The 23,357-nt window shown below is 40.9% G+C and overlaps 1 non-coding gene and 1 pseudogene across 1 annotated transcript; both read left to right on the top strand.

Annotated features, from left to right (window-relative positions):
* Window positions 1–23,357, top strand: part of LOC130035512 (contactin-associated protein-like 3) — a 177,719-nt pseudogene that overhangs the window by 32,646 nt on the left and 121,716 nt on the right.
* LOC130036266 (U6 spliceosomal RNA) lies at window positions 11,295–11,401 on the top strand. The gene has a single exon (XR_008794319.1). It is a non-coding gene; the product is annotated as a U6 spliceosomal RNA (small nuclear RNA).

Below are 23,357 nucleotides of genomic sequence, written 5' to 3' on the forward strand. Positions count from 1 at the left end.
TGCTGGGGCATTAAGACACTTAGTGTGCCTTATGCGGGCCATTCACAGGGAGTGTTTGAGAACAGCACTCCTGGCTTCTGCTCACAATAACATCAGTGACACCCTTGGTGCTGTGCTCTTAAGCAGCATACAAGCAACATCTTCTTATTCCTGTCTTTTTGCATGTACCGAATCCATCTTAAACCTTAGTGGTATCCACGTTTTGGGGAGGAGGCATGGGAACTAACCCAGTACTCATTCACTAATGCCTCTGTCATGTGGACTGGTTCAAAAGGTTCCACTTCCCAGATCTATCTGATAGCAATTTCTCTCCTTGCTGATTTTTGGAAAGTGACAGTTATATTCCTTACTCTTTCATGGGTTTTTTATACTATTAAATGATACTCTGGATCTTGGCCGTTGATGAGATTATATGGCACCAGGGTCAGTTTGTGGGTGTGACTGCCAAACTAGTGGAAAACTGGGGATCTGGGCGGAGGAGTCTCAGGACCAATCCGAGCAGGCTTGGAGATCTCAGCCATAGGTCCCGCATACCTGGATTCCTCTGCCATATTCTACATGCGTGAGGCTCGTCTGAACATGTGGAAAGTGGTTTTGAGCATGGCTCTGGCTGGATTCTGGAGGTTTTCACCTGCTGGGGTTCTGCTTTGTTCCATAACACAAAGCTCCCGGAAGAGAGCAATGCAGTCTCCTGCCCCCGTGCCAGGATGTCTTCACCAGGACCCCCTTGAAGAGGGGCGGGTTGAGTTTCCCTCCCTGCCCCAAGCAGAGCCCTTACAACCTAAAACCTCCAGAACCCAGCCATCTCTCCCTCCCTCCCTCCCTCCCTCCCTTCCTCCCTCCATTCTTTCCTGTTTTGGGCCACACACATCGTGCTCAGTGCTTGCTTCTGACTTCGCACTCAAGAATCACTCCTGGTGGGGCACAAGGGATCATATGGGTTTCTGAGATTTAACCCTGGTCAGCATTGTGCAAGGAAAACACCCTACCTGCTGTACTATTACTCCAGCCTCTCATGGTAAGTTTTTTCATCTATACCTATTGTTCCATACAAAGGTATGCCAAGGGGCTGGAGTGATAGCACAGTGAGTAGGGAATTTGCCTTGCACTCGGCTGACTCGGGTTTGGTTCCTAGAATCCCACATGGTCCCCAGAGCACCTCCAGGAGTAATTCCTGAGTGCAAAGCCAGGAGTAACCCCTGAGTGTTGCTGGGTGTGACCCAAAAAGCAAAAAACCAAAAAAGCTATGCCAAGCATCTACCTCTGACCCCTGAAAGACCCCCTAGTCCTGTATTTTAATTAATTTTCAAGACCATGTTTTATTGGTTTCTGTCTATTGATTTTACTATTGGATCAGATCTTAAAGTTCTTGATTTTAAGATGCCGTTCAGCAAGAAAATTCTTGCTTGCCCAGGAATCACAGGGCCCTGGTAGAACACTCTGTGGAAAACTATTGTAGTTCCTGGGTCAAAGGGTCCAGTTTAGAAGAGATTGTAGGTTCTAGGCCCAGACTCTTTTGCGTGATGGGATTCGTGTTCATTGATAAGACAGGCTAGTCCAAATGGAGAAAAAAAAGGACACTGACTCTCCCTCTGTTCCTAATTTATCTTTGAGAAACAGGTTTTGTATGGAAAATGTCATTCCTGTATAGACATCTACCCCACTATAGTTATTTTCAAAATGTTGTGTATTAAAATATATAGAATAAAAATTGTCTTCACAGACCAATAACAGGAAAATCCTTCATCTAAAATCATTTTAAGTGGTTTTTATAAAAATTGCAGGATGGTCAAGGTATTTTTCCTAAAATATCTTCAATTAAGCAGCTTTAAGCATTTTCAGAGAAATAGCCCCTGAGAAAAACATAATGGAAATTGAGCACATTCATGAATTTATCTGATTCCTAACAAGCCCATCTCATGAGGAATAAAGCATTTTATATTTGGAAATGTAATTATAAATTGTTCAAATACCCACTTGATCTCACTACAATATGTTTTTATTGCTCTCTTTGAATGCTCACTTAAGATTTTTCTCTGAAATGTACTCATGGCATAGACAGCTGTACAATAAAAGTGAGATATTGTAAAAACAAAACACTTTCAGAAATCACATAGAAACCACTTATCCTGTTGTAGGCCTTCTAGATGTTTTATGTTCTTTCCACAGAACCAGTCAGAAGCAAAAGAATAAGGCCGCCAAACAAAATGTTCTGTCACATTCTCAAACTGCCAGAGATGAGCATTTCCCTTTCTCTCTGGGTACCAACTGTGCTCAGATAGAAGTGCGTTAGGCTGAAATGTTAGCAGTTCTGAGAAAGGCAACTGTTGCCTTTGTTCTTCTCTCCTGCTCTCTTATTCACAATTGCCTGCAACTGTGGTTCAATAAAGATTGTTGGATTAATAGGAGGATCAGAGTCCTTGACCTAGAGCAAAGTATGGTTAACTTTCAGAAAGAGGCTACTAGGATCCAAAAGCTTTGGAGACTCATGTTCTATTTCTGAATACCTAGGCTGCTCCCTAGATACTCTAGAGAAGAAATACAAGCAAACTTAAAATGGATATTTGTTGGAACACAGAGGCTTCAGGCAGAAATGCTTTTGCACTGTGAATTAAGCTACGGCCCCTGCCACCCCGGGTAGGAAAGGGCGTTGTCCCTTCCGCATTTTCCCCTCAGTGGCACAATCTTTCAGAGCCTGTTGACAGAGGGGTATGACAAGACACACCAGGCCTTACGGGATATGGGGGCGGAAATGGCCCTTCCTTCTGCCCTGACTAGACCCCGAGTTGCTGCCCACAAATGACTCTACCAACTCCTGGAATGGCCATGATCCCAGAGACACACAAACTAATCTCATAATCCATTGGCTTCTGGCAGAAATCCCTCCAGATTTAATTACTAAAATATCAGAAATACAAAATTGCGTGGCCACGCGACATCATATGCTCTTCATTATCAGCAATAGAAAACAAATTATCTAATGATGCCTTTTCAGAGGGCTGGAGCAATAGCACAGCAGGTAGGGCATTTACCTTGCACACGGCCAACCTGGGTTCGATTCTTCCACCCCTCTCGGAGAGCCCGGCAAGCTACCGAGAGTATTTCGCCCACACAGCAAAGCCTGGCAAGCTACCCGTGATGTATTTGTTATGCCAAAAACAGTAACGACAATTCTCACAATTTGTTGTGAGACATTACTGGTGCCTGCTTGAGCAAATCGATGAACAACGGGAGGACAGTGCTACAGTGCCTTTTCAGCAGGTTTGATTGTTAGGGGAAAATTCCAAATAATAATGGTGGGTCTTTTGTCGAAAAATTGAATGTAATCAAAGTAGAGAGAGAGAGAGTAAAGTGGAAATCATCTGCCACACAGGCATGGAGGGGTGGGATGGGGGGTATACTGGGGTTCTTGGTGGTGGAACATGTGCACTACTGAAGGGATGGGTGTTTGATCATTGTATGACCGAGACTTAAGCCTGAAAGCTTTGTAACTGTTCTCACAGTGATTCAATAATAATAATTTTAAAAAGTCTACTTGTGGTAAATCTCAATCCTACGTTGTGGTTTGTCCAGTGTTTCAAAAGTTATTGGTGTTCATCCAACAATCCTTTACAGCTCATCTGCATACGCCTGTGTTAGACTTCAATCATGACTTTTCAACACTTGCCTTTTAAACATTTTTACAACTGGAGATAAATCCCTCCCTTTACTAATTTATAGATAACATTGTACATGAAGTAGATGAAGTGCATGATACTAATATCCTAGTTACATTTCTAAAATATTTCTAAGCTTTGTGATAGAACTTGAGAATATCTATTATAATAAATTAGGGGATTTTCTCCTAAAACTTTCTTTAATGTCTCTAAAATAATCTAGAAGGGAAATGATTAAAAGGAACGTTGCTTTATAAGTAGTGCGACATCAATAAGCTCTTCCTTTCATTGAGTCAGATTTAGGTGACCAAAGTCATGTCATGATGTTTGAAATGAGCTGATAATAAGACCTGACCTTCATTTCCAGCATGGAATATCATCAAACCACTTTGATGAATAATTAGATACTATTTTTTTCTCTTCTCCTTTCTTGGATTCATTTCTTAGATGCCTCTAAAGTGAGTACAAAATATTTTAGTGAATATAGATTCCACTAATTTAAGCAAATAAAATTTTATCCACAGTGATAAAGTACTATAAGATGTTGATTTGGCCATATTGCAAACCACAATGCCCGAAAGTAGAGAGAGAGAGTATAGGGGAAATTGTTTGCCATAGAGGCAGGAAGGGTTGGAAAGGGACATTGGTAGTGAAGAATGTGCACTGGTGGAAGGATAGGAGTTCGATCATTGTATAACTAAAACTCAAACATGAAAGTTTTGTAATTGTATCTCACGCTGATTGAATTAAAAAAAGATGTTGATTTGGATTGTTGCATAAAGAGTTACTCCTTCATATCAATAAGAGAATAATTAATAGTATATAGAACTTTCAGGTAGAAATAGGAACCTGCTTTGTCTAATTCCTTCACTTAAGGGCAATCTCCACATGCAGATCTGCATCCTGGCCAGAGATATATGGTACAGGGGTTAAGGCGCTAGTCTTGCATGCAGTGAATGCTGAATCCTTACCCACCACTACATATGGTTTTCAGGTAATGCCAGTAGTGACCCCTGAACACACAGACAATAACACCTAAATTACATGTGACCCCCCCAAACAAACATCTTTGCTTCAATGACTGGGAACTTGCAAAGATGAACAGAAAAAAAGGACAGATTAATTAGAGAAAATGTATATTTATGTATAGGTTTCTTTCTGAAGCTCTTCATCCCCAGATGTTTCATAGTAATATCACAGTTATACCAACCTGGGGCTCTGTGGAATATTAAGGAAAGGAGCTCTTCCCTAGGTGTCTTTTACACTGGAGCCTGTTTTCTATCCCCTTTAGTCAGCATCTCTACTTCATTTTGCGCATACCAGAACACTGCCGTGGAGACACTCAGTAGCCTGGCCCAGATGAACAGCTGGTTCCTCACAAATGGATTCTTATTCCTAGACATCTGACCTAAGAGCCATTATTTTTTTTATTTTTGGTGAGGCATTTATTTCATTGAGTGTTTTCACTATATCCCATCACTGTCTTCAGACCTGAAGGTTTCATCAGATAAGTTGGCTGTAAATCTTTTTTTTTTAAATTATTTTTAGTGAAACACCATGAGGTACAGTTGTAGATTTACAATTTTTTGTGCTTGGGTTTCGATTATACAATGATCAAATACCCATCCCTCCACCAGTGCCCATTTTCCACCACCATGGATAATATCCCTCCCACCCCATCCCTCCCATCTTACCCTGCCTCTGTGGCAGGGCAATCCCCTGTGTTCTCTCTCTCCTTTTGGGTGTTGTGGTGTGCAAAAGAGGCTTTGAGTGGCAAACATGTTCAGTCCATAGTCTACTTTCAACATGCATCTCCCCTCTTGGGAGGATCCTCCAAACACCCTTTATTTGGTCTAAGAGCCATTATTAACCATCCTTAAACAATTGAGCGAAGATCACTCAGGAGAACAGTTTCTAGTTTTTTGAGGAAGGCCCATATTGTTTTCCAAAATGGTTGGACCAGTTGGCATTCCCACCCACTATGAAGGAATGTACTTTTCTCCTGACATCTATGTCAGCAATAATTGCTCTTGCTCTTTTTGATGTGTGCCAGTTTTTGTGGTGTGAGATGACATCTCATTGTTGCTTTGATTTGCATCTCCCCGAATAGTAGAGATGTAGAGCATTTTTTCATGTGTCTTCTGGCCATTTGTATTTCTTCTTTCAGGAAGTTTCTGTTCATTTCTTCTTACCATTGTTTGAGAGCATTGTATGTTTTGTTCTTGTAAATTTCTACTAGTGCTTTTGATATCGATATTAACAACCCATATCAGATGAGTATTGGATAAATAATTTTTCTCAGTCTGTGGGCTGTCTTTATATCTTTATAACCAGCTATTTGTATCAATTGCTTAGAAGATAAGTGAGTTTGTCCTCCTAGTGCAAATAAACATGAGGAAATATTGACTCTGATTTTCTAATTTCATTACTACTAAATGAAGTACTATTTTGTGAACACCTTTATGTTTCTGGATATTGAAACTGTGAGATGAGACAAGAGATTTTGGAGTTAAAGTACGTCAAAATAATCCTAAATTTGTTTTGAATATACGTTCCATAAAGTTCATAGAACTTAGATACTTTCTAATTTTTCATAAATTTCAAAAGAGACATCATACTGAAGGATTCGTTCTTTTTTGTTTATTTTTCAGAGCATAATGTAACAGGTCATTGAATGGGGCAAATTTTCTTACATTTTGTGTAATTAACTCTAAAAACTTTTAGCTCTAATTCTAATATGTTGCAACTTCAAGATGCATTGATGATCTGGGAAAATCAGTTAAGTAGTTGATGAAGAATCAGTGATGTCAAATTTCAAAAGAAAAATGAGGCTTTAAAGGAAGAATCTTGGGCCCATTTTCTAAAATACTTTGAGTAGAATGATCTTGCTCAAATATTTTGGGAATTAAAAACATACAGCAAGGTAGCAACAAAGGTGCAAATTTAATGGGAGAACTGATTCTCATAATCGACTTGGGTGGAGGGTTTGATGGGGAGGAGTGTTGGGGTTCTTAGGACGAGGGTACGGTTATAATGGATGTGGTATTTGAATTATGGACACAAGAAGCCATTATTAATAGTATTGTAAACCACAGAATCAATAAATGAAAAAAAGCTAAATAAAATAAGATGTTGGGAACAGGAATAACTGGTTGATATTCTGGCTACTGCAAAACAACCTTTACACTATAGCAGATTCTCTAGTGGAAGGAAAAATGGAAAGGGAGCTGGTTGAAATGTTTGTATACAAAGAAGACTGCTGTTGTTTATAGACAGTTGTGACTTTCTGCCCATCTTAAAAACAAGTCATTGTTTTACTGGTGTAATGTGGTGGTAATGTTTACTAGAATGGAGAAGAGTGGATATTTGGGGGGTGTTAATTTGCTAATAGGTAGCTATAAAACAAATCACTGTCACTGTCCTATAAAACGAATATATCTTTAAATTGATCTCTAATTTTTACATAAAAGCACAGGCAAAAGCACAGACCAAACAATTCAGTAAACACTACTAAAGAAATATTTTCCAGGGTGAGTGGGGTGGAGAGTCTAGAAAATTCATTCTGTGTGTGTTGGTGTTTTTCCTGTGTTTGTATGTCTTCTCATTTTTATATGTAATCACTGTCCTCCCGTTATTCATCAATTTGCTTGAGCGGGCCCAGTAACGTCTCCACTGGAGATTTTGTTATTACTGTGTCTGGCATATCGAATACGTCATGGGTAGCTTGCCAGGCCCGGCCATGCGGGTGAGATACTCTCGGTAGCTTGCCGGGCTCTCCGAGAGGGGCAGAGGAATTGAACTTGGGTCAGCCATGTTGGCTGCGTGCAAGGCAAACGCCCTACCGCTGTGCTATTGCTTTCATATGTAATGATGAAATTTAAGTCAATTAAACCTTTGTTGATTAAATTATTAAAAACTTATGTATCTATAAATAAAGTATATATATTATCCTTTTTATTTGCTTTCCCCCTAGTTGTTTCTAATTTTAAAAATTATGAGACAGAAGCCATGTATTTTCTATAAAAACTCAGTATCATTTTGGACCTCTCTAGCATGGAGTCAGATTATTATAATTAAGTAAACACACCTCTGTATTTTGAGGCAGGTGATGTTGGTGTTTCTGCAAAGTGTCCCCTAAATACTGGTGATATGAGACCATCTGAATGTCAGAGGGAAACATTACGTTTCATGACCAGAGACATAGGATCTAATCCTGACTCTGTTGAATAATATCTCTTCTACCTTCACGGAGTCTTTTTACTTTTATTTTGGCTTTACATTTTTAAGTTATGGATTTTGAACTAGAAAATTACTCAGATTTCTTCTAGCTCTCAAATTCTCTGGTGTAAAATTCTTACCATAGAGCCGCCAATGTGCTAAATGCCTAAGATGGAGAAGTTCCTTGTGAGTACTTTATATATCCTGGATATCTAACCCTAATCTGATGTGTCATGCAATTTGCCACAACATGGAACTGGGGGGGCGGGGCTGCGCCGGCCGCGTCCCTGCGGGCTGCGAGGGCGCGGGGAGCCGGTCGTGTCGGCCTGCGCGCGCAGGGGGCGGCCGGGCCCGCGCGCCCCGGAACCGCTGCGCCCTAGGTGCTGGGCCTGGCTCTCCGCCGCGCCGTCCCGCCCCCGGGTTCCCTTTCCCTTCTGGCCCCGGAGATCCTCCTCCGCGGAGCCCGCGGCCGCTCGGAAGCCCAGTTTCTAGTGTCCGGAGAGTAACCGGAAGTGCCGGCCCAGGCCGCGGGGCGGCGCCGGCGGCTGCTGGAATGTTTTTTCCTTGAGAAGTCAAATTCTCAGGGCCAGGAAGTGAAGACTGCTTTTTATCCATCTTAAGTTCTGGGGCTGGCAGGAATTAGTGTATATGATGCTGGAAACCTCTGGAGACAAATTTCTCATGACTGGAAGGTCTCTTCAAGTCTTTACCAAGAAAATGACTTTGACGAGAACGATGGGTCAGGAAGACCCGTGGGAAACTCCCTAGGAGCGAGACCTAGAAAATGTGCACTTCCAAAGAAAGGTATAATCGGAGAACTCAAAGAAAGAAAATCCATCATGTTTGCCCTCAGAAGGGTAAAAAGATTTTTATTCAGGTACATGAGATTACTCCGATAGATGATCAGATATACCAGTGCCTTGAACGTGAGCAAAACTTCTGTGAAAACTTAGCTCTTATTATGTGCGAACGAACCCACTCTGGGGAGAAACCTGATGGCCGTGACATGTGTGAGAAAACCTTCCCCCAGGGCTCAGATCTCGTGTCGCATCAGAGGCTCCAGGGCTACGAGAAACCCTACAAATGCAGCAAATGCGAGAAGAGCTTCTGGCACCACTTGGCCCTGTCGGGGCACCAGAGGACGCACGCGGGGAAAAAATACTACACGTGTGACGTCTGCGGCAAGAACTTCGGCCAGAGCTCGGACCTGCTGGTCCACCAGCGGAGCCACTCGGGGGAGAAGCCGTACCTGTGCAGCGAGTGCGACAAGTGCTTCAGTCGCAGCACCAACCTCATCCGGCACCGGCGGAGGCACACAGGCGAGAAGCCCTTTAAGTGTCTGGAGTGCGAGAAGGCGTTCAGCGGGAAGTCGGACCTAATCAGCCACCAGCGGACCCACACCAGGGAGAGGCCCTGTTACAAGTGCACCAAGTGCGACAAGAGCTACCGGCACCGCTCGGCCTTCATCGTGCACAAGTGGGTCCACACGGGCGAGAAGCCCTACAAGTGCGGCGCGTGTGAGAAGTGCTTCGGCCAGAAGTCGGACCTGATTGTGCACCAGCGGGTGCACACGGGCGAGAAGCCCTACAAGTGTCTGGAGTGCATGCGGTGCTTCATGCGCAGCGCCAACCTCATCTGGCACCAGGCCACGCACACGCACGCCTTCCGGTGCCTGGAGCACGACCCGGGTTTCGGCCGCGGCCCCGACCTCATCGTCCGACAGCGGATCCACGTGGACGTGAAGCCGCGCCAGTGGGCGGCCTGCGACGCAGCTTCCTCCTGGGCATAGACTTCGTGGCGCAGCAGAAAATGCGGACTCAGACCTTGGAGCTGCGGTGCAGGTACAGCGCCTGCGACAAAGGCTTCCACCAGGCTGCCGCGTTCGGTCCGCATCCCGCGGGCCACGCGGGTGACAAACCCTACCTGTGTCACGTGGGTGAAAAAGGCCTTGAGCTGAGCCCCCCCCCCCCCCCATGCGGCAGACGCCTCGCAGATGTCTTGACCAGACTGAAATTTTATTATTATTAATTTTTAATTTTTTTGTCTGTTTGCTTTTGGGGTCACACCTGGCCATGCACAGGGGTTACTCCTGGCGGTGCTCAGGGGACCACGTGGGATGCTGGGAATCGAACCCGGGTCAGCTGCATACAAGGCAAACGCCTTACCCACTGTGCTATTGCACCAGCCCCCTTATTATTATTTTTTTAATGTACATGTTTAAGACTCATTAAGATGGAAAGAAAACGCTTAGGTAAATCTCAGACTTTCCTCAGACCTCAGACCTGAGTGGGGACCAGAGAATCTGCAGTTGGAGGCAGTGAGATGGTTTGCGCAGAGCTGCCTGACAGGACCCCTTACTAGTCACTCCAGTGAGAAACCGTACAGATGCCCTGAGTTTTGGTAAAGCGTTAGTTGAGTTCATACTTGAGCACCTCCAAGGGGCTCGGGATTCCGAGATGAGAACCCTTCTGAGGCAATGAGTGTGAGCTTTCTGGAGTGCATCCCCCTTTCCATTCTAAGGGAATTCATACCGAGGGCACCTTTTCCAGTATCCTCAAGGTCATCTGGGCCTCGGGCTGGATGCACAGCCCTCTGGACTTCAGAAAACCCACAATGAGGAGAAAGCTCGGCAAGAGCGAAACAAGCCATCAGAATTCTGACTTAGTCATCAGTGAAGCCAGACTCGGGAAAATTTGTATGTTTCTCCTGAATGGGGCAAAAACAGGAGCTTGGAGCGTCTTTTGGGGTTCTTAACAAAAATGACCTGTTCTAAAGAAAGACCTTCCAAAGTGAATGACAAAATTTCTATCAGTGACCAGCTCTTGTGGTAGTACTCCGGGGAACTCAGATAAGTTCAGACTAATACCAAATCTGAAAAAAGAAACGCCTTGCTTGAAACGCCTACCTTAATGGGTTCCAGAGCGCTGCCTCTGCAGAGAAATCTGCTCTAGTGAGAGATCAAACTGTGAACAATGTATAATAATAGGTTTGCGGAGAACTGTGCTCATAGGTGGTTGACCCATACGGTCCAGATGGTTTTAATAGAGTCAGGATAAAAAAATACTGAAATACCAGAAGCTTTTTCTGGGAGGAATTTTAGGGTAAGTCAGAGTAGACCTGATGGGTCACTCAGGTCAAGATGTTTTCTTTACCTGAACCACTTAATGATTGCTTTACTTTCCATTTATTAAATTTGGCAGTCCAATAAAGGAAAGGACTGTAACCTTAAAAAAAAACAAAAAAAACATGGAACTGGAAGATAATCATAAGCCAGAAGAAGAAAGACAAACACAGGATGATGTCACTTATCTGTGAAATGGACTTATCTGTGAATAGGCATCAGGGCTTTTTTATACCGATGATATGGGGGAGGGGTATAGCCAGATTTCCAAAACACAGATTCATTAAAACTGAAGACATATGCTCGCTTCGGTAGCACATATAGTAAATTTGGAACGATACAAAGAAGATTAGCATGGCCCCTGCACAAAGATGACGTGCAAAATCATAAAGCGTTCCATATTTAAAAAAAAAAAAACTGAAGACATGATACCTAAGCAGTAACCAGTGAAACTTTGCAATATTCCTGTCACGCTGACAGCTGACAGGTAGGGGTAAAGTGGGGGTTGGGATGGGGAGGAATATGGGAGCACTGGTGGAGGGAAGCTGACACTGGTGGAGGGACTGCTAATAAATTAGTGTGTGCCTAAAACACAACTATCAGTAAATTTGTAAGTCATGATGCTTTAGTAAGAATATTTATACAAATAAAGAAAAAGAAAAAAATAGTCATTTTAAATGTGAAAAAAACCCTAAGATAATATAAAGAAAGAGGAGGAAAAGATGGAGAGCATCCATATGGTTGCATTGACTTGCTTTGGAATCAGAGAATGGGTTTAGGAGATGAGCACCTTTCTAATAGCAGCTTTTGAAGGTAGACGTTTTATAGCTCATTTAATGTAGCACTGAAATTTAAAATAGTCTTCAAATAGAAAAATCTTGATGAAGATTATTGATCCACCCTCTGAGAAGAGGTTGTCACTTTCCTGAGGAGAAATTGTCATTTTCCAGGTTAAACGTTAGCAAAATTCCTTTAAAACAGGACAGTTCTGCATTTTGATAAAGTGGAGCACCTGCTGTTTACTGTCAAGTGGGGTAACAATGTAAAGATGATCTTCTATCTATATTGATCATTTTTTTTTTTCTCCAAGGGCTTTCCAGGAAACTCAAATGCAGACAGCGTGGTGCAATACAGACTCCATTCTCCCTTTCAAGCCAGATTTCAGCGCTTCCTTCCCGTGGCCTGGAACCCTAAGGGCAGGATCGGGATGCAGATTGAAGTATACGGATGTGCATACAGTGAGTGATGGCTATGCCCAAATGGCTATGTTACCATGCTAACTCCATGTTAGCAGGATATTGTTCACTGAGATCATGGTCACGGTCCTACCGTTGTTCATCGATTTGCTCTAGCAGGCCCAGTAACGTCTCCTTCGTGAAACTTGTTGTTACTGTGTTTGGCATATCGAATACGTCACGGGTAGCTAGCCAGGCTTTGCCAGGTGGACTAGATACCCTCGGTAGCTTGCCGGGCTCTCCGAGAGGGGCCGAGGAATTGAACTCGGGTCAGCCATGTGGGCTGCCTGCAAGACAAACGCCCTTACCTGCTGTGCTATCGCTCCAGCCCAGCAGGACATTACAAAAATCAAACTGAAAACCCTTGTTGATCTATGTCCTTTGATTATCATACTTGTTTATTTATTTTAACTTGGATCACGTGAAATATTCATTCACAAAGCTGTTCATGATCGGGTTTCAGTCACAAAAAGTTCCAGCACCCATCCCTCCACCAGTGTACATTTTCCACCACCAATGTCTCCAGTTTCCCTCCTGTCACCCCCACCCCTGCACCCAGCCTGCCTCTATGGCAAGCATTTTCTTCTTCTTCCTCTTTCTTCTTCTTCCTTTCTTCCTCTTTACCCCCCTCATTCTCCTCCTCCCCCTTATCCTCCCCCCTCCTCTTCCTTCCTCTTCTTCCTTCTCCTTTCTTCCTCTGTTCCTCTCTTTTGGGAATTATGCTTTATAATGTAGATACTAAAAACAGTATATCATGTTTTTTTTCTTTACCCACTGCTCCATAATTGATCTTTTCAGCCTTTTAAATATCTGTGTGTGTAGAACTGGACTGAATGGATATCTTTGATAATACTGCTGTTCTTTCAGAGTTGAATTCAGATACCTAATCAGAAGTTTAGAGACATAGATGTCTAAAGTTTCCCAGAGTGTGTGTTCACAAAATTAACAAAGTTCAAATTGACAATAGAAGTTAACTTAAAAGCTGGTTGCTATTTTCTGACACTGTAAGGACACTTGTGGGAGTGGGTGTCGCAGGCCCAGATGCCCATGTGATATGTGGACCCCACAGTGTCTACATTCTATTTGCACCCCCTCATTACATGCTTTCTGTACAGCCATCTAACTTAATTTACTCTAAACTTTAGAACATCATCTCTATATTCTACCTGCTGATTTCCACTGATAATAAAAAAAAATAAAGCTAGAAAAGTCACGAACATTGGAGTATTTGACAAAATCTATCCTCAAGTTGCTATTTTGAAGATGCAAAATATACTGTTATTTCTTACGTTAGTAGAAATCACACTATTTTTAAAGAAATATCTTTAGAAAACTGAAAAAATGTAGACTAACTTGGATCATAATAAGATTGGTTTTTTTCTCTTCAGGTTTGGATAATAACAGGCAATACTCAAGACTTAGTCCTGGCTATGTGTGAGGGATCAGTCTTGTTGAGCTTTCTAGACCATATGTGGTGCCAGAGATTGAACCTGGATTTGCTGCATGCAAGGCAAATGCCTTATCTGCTGTATTATTGCTCCAGACTCAGGGAACAATTTTTCATTTTAGGTTAAGGTCAGGTTGATCATTCACACTTCCTCATACCTTATTCTGTATCTGAGTCAAGCATTAGTTTTGCATAAGTATGTAATTATAATATCTACCACATGTAGAATACATAATGTGTCACATACTAACTACCACACTCCTACAGACATTTTCACTTGAATACCACATCAACCAAATGAGTTTAGTTTAGTGATAATTGCACTGCTTTAGAGATCAAAGAAAACTGGACCTTGGGAAAATGAAGATGTTTTCTGGCTGTCTAGAGGATACCTAGGTATTAGAATAAAGGAAAGAAGGAAAGAAGGCAGAAAGGGACGAAGGGAGAGGTGGAGGGAGGGAGGGAGGGAGGGAGGGGGGAGGGAGGGAGGGAGAGAAGGAGTAAAGGAACTTACCAGAATTATACTTTCAAAGTAAAATATTTGGGTAGTGTAGTAGAAAGGAGGGAGCATACTCATCAGAAGAAATTAAGGTTTGATTATTGCAGGGACAGGCTTTGTGGGTATAGTGAGTTATTGAAAAATGCTAACATTATCACTTTGGTTATCCATAGATAATGTGTTTTCTGAAGGTGAGGTTAGCACAAGCAACTTCATTATAGATATGAGAGTAATTCTAAACCCTCCCAATCCCCAAAGTTCCACTGTTTACAAACTTTGTCTATATTTTGGTGTTTCTATTTCCATGGGCTGTTAAACTGGGGAAGGTGTTGTGTTTGCATCCATATTTTTTCCTGCTTTGCATTAGTCAGTTTTTTCGACCCTTTTGTTTCTTGGATCTCTTAAATGAGCTCAGACTTCCATAGCTAGGACACCTGAAATTTAGAGATTCCCTTTGATCCCCTGAAATTAGCATCGCCTTCTTCCATATTCTGCAAACAACTTCAGGGGTACTGACTTCAAACCTCAATAAGCTCTTTGATGGGGATTTGCCATTAACTTGATATTACTTTGGCAGAATGTATTAGCTAGTTCCTTGGTTTAGATGGCATAAGGAAGATTAAAGCTGAGTGTCTGAAATCCAGAATTTCCCGTTTGCTTTGCTTTGGAGCTGTGGTGCTAGCTGTCATTCAGTAAACATGAGCAGTTAGAGACAATGTTCTCTTTCTCTCTCTGTCTCTGTCTCTCTGTCTGTCTGTCTATCTCTCTGTGTATGTCAGACAGATAACAAATCACCAGGGCTTCACAGTTTACTTTTTTCATGAGTATGTAATGTGTACATTTCTCTTTTAAAGTAATAATGGATTTTATCTTTGTCATTTGTTCTTTCACTGAACACTTTATGTTGAGAAGAGCATCAGTGGCTTATCTTAATAGGCAGTATCTCTTGCTTTCAATTCTTTTTCAGTTGCTTTTCTTTTCACTTGTCCACAATTACATTACTATTCCTATAAACATTCCATTTTCTTTTTTGGTGTTTGAGCCACAATCAGTAATGCTCAAGGATTACTCCTGGTTCTGTACTCAGGAATTAACTCCTCATGGTTCTCAGAGGACTATATGGGATGCTACAATTGAAGCTAGGTCAGCTGCGAACAAGGCAGATGCCCTAACTGCTATACTACTGATAACTCGAAGCTTAAACATTTTCTTGCCTTTTTGAAATGGCATATGCACTCTGTCTTTCGATGATGATGATGATGATGGTGATAATGGTGATGATGATGTGTGTATATGTAGCAAGTAGAGATAAAGGGTGTGTTCTTAGGGGTCTAACCAGTCTACAGGCAAGGTCCTGGGTCTGCCGTGGGGCTCTCCTTATCTGTGTCTTATTGACTTTTCTGGGTCATGTTAGCCATCTGAGCCACTTTCCTTTTCCTCCCTTGCTGCCTCCCAGCAGTTCTATCCACCTGATGTCCACATTCCTTTTAGACCTGCTCTAGGCCTTGCCTTTCACTCAAGGCAAGTGCAAGGCATGTGCAAGGCAGGCCACATGTTGGGCAAGTGCCCTTTCCTCTGTGTTATGACTCCCTGTGTCAGTCATGTCAAACTAGACTTTGAAAATAGCTTTGAAAGTTATTTGAAGGAAAAGACTTTGAAAGTCAACAGGGAAGAGGAGACCAGTATGCAATTATAATTTATTTATTTACCTTTTATATTTTAAAATATCAATGCAATGATAATAGAGATTTTGATGAATGAACTCAAGACATGTCAATATTTATTAACCTGCTCCTAAACTGAATAAAATTAAATAACCCATATTTGTTAAGTACTTGAAGAAGCTTGAGAAAAGAGTACGGATAGAACTTCCTTCTTGTCTGTAGCTCTCCCACTCTGAATGGATTTAGAAACTGTTAATAGAACTAGAAAGACATGATATATAGTAGAAGGAATTGATAAAGAAGGAAAACCCCAGACGTTCTTCAGATCTAAAATTCTGTAGTCATAAAGAGAATAGTGTGCTCCCATGTGTGCTCCCATTTCAGTTATTAAAAAGAGTAGAAAATTGATTGTACTGGTAAAATGAATGACACAGTAGTTGCCTGCCAGGCACCTGGGCTCCTATGTCAGGGAGAGTAAGTGCCCATTCTCTGCAGGCTGCTCAATTTGGTATTGGGTTTCTCACTCTCGATTTATATCAAAGTATAAAGAGAAGATAGATTTTTATCTAATAAAAATGCTTCTCTCAACTCCAACCATATAATCTTATATTGTATTTATAGTAGAAATGGAGATTAACAATTTTGAAATCTAATTAACTCTAAAATAATATGAAAATTATCCCACTCATATTTTAGTAAAGGTAAAGGCCCTCCCGTTGATTGTCGATTTGCTTGAGCGGGCCCAGTAACATCTCCATTGGAGACTTTGGTGTTACTGTGTCTGGCATATCGAATACGTCGCGGGGAGCTTGCCAGGCTCTGCCGTGTGGGCGAGATACTCTCGGTAGCTTGCCGGGCTCTCCGAGAGGGGCGGAGGAATCGAACTCAGGTCAGCCATGTTGGCCGCTTGTAAGGCGAACGCCCTACCTCTGTGCTATCGCTCCAGCCTATAATATTTTAATTTATTTTAATATATATTTTAATAAATAAATAAAATAAAATAAAAAAATAAAACATATTTTAATATATAGTAGATATTGTTCAGTGCAGTTTTATCTAACATCTAGTAAATTCATTATGCAATTACTCCCTGATTTATTCTTAATCACCTGCCTGGTCTGTGGGGCTCCCCTACAGTTGCACCTGGTATTTCCCAGGGGACCATGTGGTGCCCCGAATAAATTGGGGTTGGCCTCATGCAAGGCGCATGTCTTCACCCTGTATAATTTCTTTCCCAGTGATGGTATTTTTTAAAAAGGAAAAACAAGCAAACAAGTTCATAAATTAGCACCACTAGGTATTTCACTGAAAGTAAATACTGAAAGACATAGTACACACCCTATATAATGTAGGTGAACAAGCAAAATCAGATTGTACTATGTCACGTATACTGATAGCTTCAATGCATCAAAAATTTTGTTTTAAAATACTATAATTTACTGAGGCCCAAACAATAGCACAGCAGGTAGGGTGCTTACCTTGCATGAGGCTGACCCAGGTTCAATCCCCGGTACGTGTATGATCCGTCAACCCTTCCAGATGTGATCCTTGAGTTCAGTCAGGAGTAAACCCTGAGAACTGCTAGTTGTGACCCAAAATAAAAACCTCGACCACTTTTTACCCTCCCTTTGCTACACTCCAATCCTCCTCCTCCCCAGAGATTTTAAGGGCCAAGAAATTTGTTCATGGCATATATTTTTTGTTTTCTTCTACTTGTTGTCTTTAGAGTTAGTGGATATTAAAATATTCAACTTTATATCTTTCTTCAGTTTTCTCTTTTTCTTTTTAAGGAACTCAATTGCAAATACCATATATCAGATGAAATATATATATATACGTACAAACATATATATATATGTATTTACATATTTTACTCCTTGATTTTGTTTACTTCACAATTCTTCAGAGCCCTGTTTCTGTTCTTGCATTATTATTTTTCCTCTTGGTTACATTTTAATATATTGCTATTAATTTTCAAGTTCATTGATCTCCTCTGGCATTCTTTCCATTTTGTATTTTTCTTCAAGGATATTGTAGGGTTTTTTGGGCATCTTTCCTGAATCTGCTTAACTTTTGGAAATATTATAAGGTTATAGTGTTCATCATCATTGTCTTTGTTTTTCTAACATGCATCAGCTCTATGTGAGTTTTTACTGATTTTTTTTCATCACTGGGTCATTCTTTTCAGTTTCCATGTATGCTTGTAAATATTGGTTAAAGATAAGACTTTTACTTTTGTTTTGTTTAATGTTTTTGCATTGTAATATTTTTGAACTTCATTCAAATATATATTTGGATGGTGTCTTAGAATGTTAAGAATTTGATCCTCATGTCTTGAGGAACCAGTTGGGATGAGAGATGTGTGCAGAAAGTAGATAAAGGACCAAACATGATAACCTCTCAGTGTCTGTATTGCAAACCATAATGCCCCAAAGTAGAGAGAGATTATGGGGAATATTGTCTGCCATGGAGGCAGGGGAAGGGTGGGAAAGGGGGAGCATACCAGGGATATTGGTGGCGGGGAATGTGCGCTGGTGGAAGGATGGGTGTTTGATCATTGTGTGATTGTAACCAAACATGAAAGCTTGTAACTATCTCACGGTGATTCAATAAAATTTAAAAAAAAAGAATTTTATCCACTTAATTATGTCTTTTAAAAGTTGTTATTCCCAGTCAGTTCAGTGTTTGGTCTAGAGTTAATTATTCCCCATTCCTCAGTAAGACCATCTTGAGTGCTCCACCCAATGACACTGGGTATTGAGATTTCTGGGTGAGTAAGTAATAGAACGGCTACTAGTCCTGTGTGTGTAAATCCTATTTCCCATTCACATCGGTGGTTCTTTGCCCAGCCCCAAGGCATGCACTGATCCATGCTTTTCTGAAAGCTTTAGAAATTTTGCTTCTCAGTCACTTGCATTCTCTGCCTCTCTCTTCTCTGTACTCTGCTGATGCATTCCAGGTGCTTTAGTCTCTCAGCAGACTCAACTCTGTCTCATCTGCACTAGGAGTCTGTTGGGATCTGCCTGATGTCTTCCTTTTTTCTCTCTGACCTGGAGCCTCTCCAAGCTTAAGCCCTGGTAACTGTAGTGCTTTGGTTTCACTTATCTATAATTATTAGATATTATTCTCCTTTGGTTCTTGATGCCAAATGTTGACTGTTGAAAACCAGTCTTACATAGGTTGTTTACCTTTTTCTGTTGGTGGCTTCCAAGGAGAGCCTAGTTGGTTCTGACACTCCACCTTCATCTGAGCAGGTGCTCTGTATGGAGTCTTCACTGAATTAGATAACAGGTCAACAAAATAATCAATTTGCTGTTACTTTTGTAAAACAGGTTTTTCATTTTTAAAGCAAAGAAGGATCACAGAGTGTCAGATTGTGACCTGGTTCTTATCACGGACATCTTGACCAATCAGACTCAGACTCAAGGGCCATAGCTGGATGCTTCTGCAGTATGTTCTGTAAAGTGCCAGTTTTAAACTTTACGGTTCTCTCTGTTATCCATTCTTTTCTGGCATGTTCTTAAAAAACATGAAAAAATAGTCATAATTGTATGATAATATGCTAAAGTGGATGTGGATAATTCCAGCTGAAGGGAACAGTCTAATAATCTGACTTTTGCTTTTTGTTATTCAACTCCCTAAATTGAGTTTAAGATTATTCTGATTTAAGACTTAAACTACCAATACTATTGCAAAATACATTATTTTAAGTGGTTTTAACATGTTTAGTTGACTATGTATCTCATTTAAGTTTAGTCACCTTATAGGCTTAGTCTGTCAAAATATTTATGAAACCTACCCCATAAAATATAATTTCATTACCTATATTGGCCTTTTTTCTCCCCCCCCCCCCAATTTTATTTTATTAAAGCACCATGAGTTACAACGTTATTCATACTTGGGTTTTTGACATTCAGTTCCCAGGACTGGTCCTACCATCAGTACCAACTTCCCTCCACCAGCGTTCCCAGGTTTCTGCTCCTATACCCCCTCCTGCCCTGCCCCCTCTGCCCAACATACATAGCTCCAGCCTGCTATCTTGACAGGCACCTTTTAAGCTTGGTGTCATTTGTTTATAATATTTTCTAGGGTACAACTTTCACCAAACACATAGAAATAAAGTAAAAGTATTAGGATAAAAACTTTTATATTATAATTTTGTGTTTTTATCATTTTCTACAGCTTTTGTACCTGGGTAGAATGTTCCATAAAGTGTAATGTATGTGCTTTAGAGCACATATTCCTCCATTTTTCTCTGCCCACACTCCATCTTCTTTCAAGACATGCAATGCAAGCAACCACAGTCAGAAATCCCTGAGGGTCATTATGGGTTTTATTTTGAATGAATTGCGAAAACAAATATTATAACGATTTGGGGAGAAATCAAAGTCCTTTCCCTTAAAAATAAAACACAAAGTTTGCCCACTCTCACCACTTATTATTCAAATTAGTATTGGAAACACTTGCCATAGCAATTAGGTAAGGAAAATATCTTTTTAAAAAATTTTTAGATTGAGCAAAATGAGTCAGAAAGAGAGGGATAGACATAGAAAGATTGCATTCATCTGGGGGATATAAAGTAACAAAGTATGAGATTAATACCCAAGAATAGCTGAGATCAGCACCAGGAGGATTACTCCATAACTTAGAGGCCAGCCGGGTATCCTAGAGGAAAGGGCTGTTCAGATAGAGAAGGGAGCACCAAATAAAGGATGTTTGGAGGATCCTCCCAGGAGGGGAGATGCATGTCGAAAGTAGACTATGGACTGAACATGTTTGCCACTCAATGCCTCTTTTGCAGACCACAACACCCAAAAGGAGAGAGAGAACACAGGGGATTGCCCTGCCACAGAGACAGGGGGGATGGGGGGATGGGGGTGGGAGGGATATTATCCATGGTGGTGGAAAATGGGCACTGGTGGAGGGATGGGTATCTGATCATTGTATAATTGAAACCAAAGCACAAAAAATTGTAAATCTACAACTTTAAAAAAAATAAAATAAAATAAAGGGAAAAAAAAATTTTTAGATTGAAAAGGAAGAAGTCAAACTTCCATTCTTTGAAGATGCCATGATTTTTATTTTAAAAACTTAAAATTTACAAAAAAGTTAAATTTCATCTACAATAACCTTTAAATTTAAATCTACGTAAAACAATTGTATATTTTTCTACAAATGCTCCTGGAAACAATTGATATGTATGATAAAATGGCAGGCTACAACATTAACATGCAAAAGTCCATGATTTTCAATATGAAAATAATAAAATTTAAGACAAAGGTATTAAAAAGCATCCCATTTATGATTGTGTCATAGATTTTCAATGAATTTAGGGAAGGGTTTTAGGTCACACCTGGTGGATCCAAGGTGCTCTGTGCTCGGGAAAGATTGAATGTGGGTTTATTGCAAGTGAGGCAAGTACTTAACTTCTGTACTATCTCTCTAGCCCTTGAATTAATTTTTTAGTAATTGTGCACTCAGAAATCTTTTACTGTTGCCAATTTTTTATTATCCCCACGTTCAGTTACATGATTCCCTATGGGATTGCAACCACAGTTAATAAAATTATGTTTCAGAGCAGCAGTTTTCAAAATATATTTATAAAATTTTATTAATTAGAGAATGTATGATAACAGCAAATTCCCAGGCCCATCATCAGATACATCCAGTCAGAGATTTTGGGATGGTCTCAGCACTTTGCATTAACACACCAGCATATCTAATTCAAAGAAAAGTGACATTATTAGTACAAAGATAGAGGGGGCTGGAGAGATAACACAGTCATTAAGGTACTTTACTTGCCTGGAGCCCACCTGGTTTGGTCCTTGGCACTGTGTATGGTCTAAGCACCTCCAGGAGTAATCCCTGAGCATGCTGGATGGTGCCTAATTACCTCCCCAAACAAACAAACAATAGGACCAACGGAAAATCTTATGACAAATATTATCTGATCAAAATTATTCTGGGCTGTTTTCCACAATGGGATCAAAAGCATGAAGCAGTTGCCAGAGTACAGCTCCACTTTAAGGACAGTGCTGCTCGACCTCACCCAACTCTGCAGGCTGACCAAGACCAGCCAGCCAGGGTTAGGAAGGCACAGCTACAGTGGAGAAAGTGTGAGTGTGAAAGCATGGAGCACCCTGCAACCTCTTCCTACAAGTGGACTGAGCAAATTCACTCCCCCTCTCCCCATTACACTGACCAGCAGAACAAAATGTGCAAGTTTTAGATGGATTTAGACTGAATCCTGAATTCACTCACCCAAGTCTCATTGTCCCCCAGGATAGAACTGTTGTCTGTTGTCAAGAGAGCATACAGCTCTGGTTTGCTCCTCTTTCAACACACCCACATCTCATGTTGCTGTAAGGGTGCTGAGGGATTTCGTAGTGGCAGGTACTTCTGGCAGAGAAATCAGTAGCGTGGGTGTGTGGTCTTTGGCATATGTGAGGACTTCTCCAGAAACGCTCCCATAACACCATCCCTAAAGAGTGGCTTCTGGGAACTAATTCTAATGAGTAGTCATAGCCTTAACCCACTTATACAGATTTTCCTTGACATTATCCTGAAGTTGGGAGAAGTTTCTTTTACAATATAGGTAACTGATCCCACTTTTGAATAATCACAGACATGTTTACTAGTAGTGCCTGTCCTACTTCAACGTTGGATTCTCTTTTAGGACATTTTCCCTGAGTGTTGTGAGAGATGTATGCCAAATGCCTTGTTAACATTCTGATTTCCTGTGTAACTAAGAGCTGACAATAAAGTAGGAGGACTCTAAAAGAATTATTTATAAAACTAAAATTCCTTATTCACTAAAAAAAGTTTAATTGTTACTTTTGCCTTTCAGCAATGTACATGGAGAAAAACGATATTGTCTAAATGTGATAGTTTTAAATTTATTCTGGCTTCATCAATTTTTTGTCTTTAAACTTCTCAATTTAAGGGGTAGCTACATGAAATTGTTGATTCATTTGATCTATTATTATTGTTATTATTATTATTATTATTATTTGGTTTGAGGATAAGAACTAGCTATGATCAAGGCTTACTCCTGACTATGGACTCAGGGATCACTCCAGTCAATGCTCTGGGGACCATATGCAGTGCCAAGGGTTGAATCTGGGATGTCTGCTTGCAATGTAAGCTCTCCATCTGCTGTACTGTCTCTTTAAAATACACTTGAGTTTTAAACATAAAGGGATTACTTTAAATTGTTTAGTTAAACTTAATGAGAAGCATATCAAGTATATATTAGCCGCACTTTATTTGGGGGGTTTTGGGGAAGTGCCTCTCACGGCAGTGCTCAAGGCTTACTCCTGGATCAGTGCTTAGGCTTATTCCTGGATTGATGCTCAGGGATCATGCCTAGTAGATCTCATAGAACCATATGGGGTACTATGGATTGACCTGGGTCAGACACATGTAAGATTAATGCCCTGCCCCCTGGATTGTCTTTCTGTTTTTAAACTACACATTTTTATAAAAGTTAGATTGAAAGATATCAGTTTCATCTTTTC

Source organism: Sorex fumeus, unplaced genomic scaffold, assembly GCF_029834395.1.
Source record: "Sorex fumeus unplaced genomic scaffold, SorFum_2.1 ptg000063l, whole genome shotgun sequence".
Lineage (NCBI taxonomy): Eukaryota > Metazoa > Chordata > Mammalia > Eulipotyphla > Soricidae > Sorex > Sorex fumeus.